General features: G+C 41.0%; 1 protein-coding gene across 1 annotated transcript in view; it reads left to right on the top strand.

The window, feature by feature from the left end:
* Nucleotides 1-1,621: 1,621 nt before the first annotated feature.
* LOC101851937 (GLIPR1-like protein 1) overlaps nt 1,622-2,253 on the top strand; it is a gene marked incomplete in the record, with an annotated part of 64,487 nt that continues 63,855 nt past the window's right edge. Inside the window, 1 exon segment of the mRNA XM_005095084.3 lies at nt 1,622-1,871.

Genomic DNA, 2,253 nt, shown 5'->3' with positions numbered 1-2,253 from the left:
TAAATAATACGAAGTGAAATCAGAAAAAAAGCATGCAGACTTGTTAGAACGAAATCGACTGCAACAATACAACACCTTCACGGTAAATATAGAAATACAATCACAAGCATTGATTCTGACAAACTGGAAAGTGGCCGACAACGTATAACTATCAACCAACAAGACCGGCATATTGTTTATTTTTGCAAATCGAATTGTGAAAAGAATCTGCAACAGCAGCAGGAGTCCACGGAAGGCGAGGTATTCTACATTCGAACATGTCTGCACTCAGTTGCATGACACGGGACTTGCTGGCCGAAGACCTCATATTGACCAACCGCTAACTCAAGTTCGCACACATGGTCGTTATTTGTGGGTGAGCCAGCATTTCCAGATAATCAGGCGTCAATGGAACTCTGTAGCATTCTCAGATGGGCAGATGGTAGTGATTTAACTTGTCCAACAATGATGGCCAAATTTAGGTGTGGAGACGACCTGGAGAATATCATGCAGCAGCTTGTGTAATGCACCATGGATGCTTTTGATGAGGCAGGCCTCACGTATGGAGATGCGTTAGTTACAACCATCGTACTAAGCTACAATTAAGTACAGTCGAACCTGTTCTAAAGGCCACCTGCAAAAGACAATCACATGTACAAACAGCCACTTCCCTTTTACATTATAATGACACTATGCTGGAGACCAATCTGTCTAAGATGGACACTTTTTACTCGACAAATGGTGGCCGTCCGAGACTGTTTCAACTGTATTGCCAGGCTCTGTGGATGCTCAGACAGACATCAATAGTGAGCTTCAGCCTATTATTGCGTCCACCTTTCAGGCTCATCCAAATATTCAAATGTTTCAGCAGAACAACACAATGGCCTGTACTGCTTGTGCCACATTTACTCACCAACTTGCATCGGCCCTTCTTTGCACCCAAATCACTAACTGAGCACCTGCAGGACGAGCATGACTGCCGCGTGGACGCGACGTATAATAATTATAATATCCAATATCCAACAACAAGAGGGTGCTTTTCACCATGAATAAGCTGCAATTCCTCATTGTTTCATTTCAATTCTCACTCGGTCCACGACACAAATAGTCTAAACTTGCCTGAATGATAGAGGTAGACATACCGGCTATTAGAAACTTTTAAAGTGAATTAACATTTTCTGTTAGATTAATTCTGACCCTTAATGCGTTTAGACTCACTGCAAGCAACACCACTGATTCAGACCAGATTGTCTGAATAAGTGCATATCAGGTAACAGTTCCACATGAAATTAGAAAATAAATTTGGAAAGTGCTAGGAACATTTTAAATAAAGAAAAGCTAAGAGAGAGAGAGAGAGAGAGAGAGAGAGAGAGAGAGAGAGAGAGAGAGAGAGAGAGAGTTACATTGATTTAAATAGAAACTGAAAGAGGAAGAAAAAAATAAGAATCAAATCGAAGACCAGGCAAAGAGGAATGAAAAAATAAAAGGAACAGAGTGAAAGATAGAACGAGTTAGAGTTAGAGAACGAGGTGACAGAAGCACCCACCACCATGTGTCACATTTGTCCCAATCACCAGAGCGCGTGTGTCTGTATCTGTGTGTGCGTGTATGTGACCGCGGTATCTGTGTGTGCGTGTATGTGACCGCGAACCAGACAAGTCACATTCGACGCACAGTGTCGTAGGAGGGGAGACCGAGTTTGCAGAATCGGGAGGTCTGAAACTCTCCCATACTGACTCTGCCACCTCTCTTCGGTGTTGGAAACAGCAGTGTCAAAGGACTTTCACGATAATCATCTAATGTATTAACGAGTGGAAGATTCAAGTTAATGTTTACATAGGTTCTTTTGTAACGTGGAGATTTAACAGTGTGTTTTTCTTTTCTTTTACAAGGTACGTTCCACTTGTTTGGGAATTTTCTTCAAATTATCTTTCTCCCTTTTTTCTCTTTTCGCTTTTCTGTTTTAAAAAGTTCTTTAATAGATCTAGTATTCAAACATCTTGTCTTTTCTTTTTTGTAGATATGACCTGTTTGGAACATAATTTTACGGCGTTATTTAGTATCCTTCAAAAATTTGTGATATTAGCTACAACTGACACAGTTACTGCACGATGCAAAGACTCTTGTCATCCTCAACCTCCACCCTTCCCTCCCATATAGTTTTCTCTCTCCTCATCGCCTCATCTCCCACTTCATGCTCTCTTCTTCTTCTTCTTCTTCTTCTTCTTCTTCTTCTTCTTCTTCTTCTTCTTCTTCTTCTTCTTCTTCTTCTTT

The sequence above is a fragment of the Aplysia californica genome, unplaced genomic scaffold (genome assembly GCF_000002075.1).
Source record: "Aplysia californica isolate F4 #8 unplaced genomic scaffold, AplCal3.0 scaffold00095, whole genome shotgun sequence".
NCBI classification, from domain to species: domain Eukaryota; kingdom Metazoa; phylum Mollusca; class Gastropoda; order Aplysiida; family Aplysiidae; genus Aplysia; species Aplysia californica.
The sequence above is the reverse complement of the archived record's forward strand: the minus strand, read 5'-3'. Positions and strand labels throughout refer to the sequence as shown.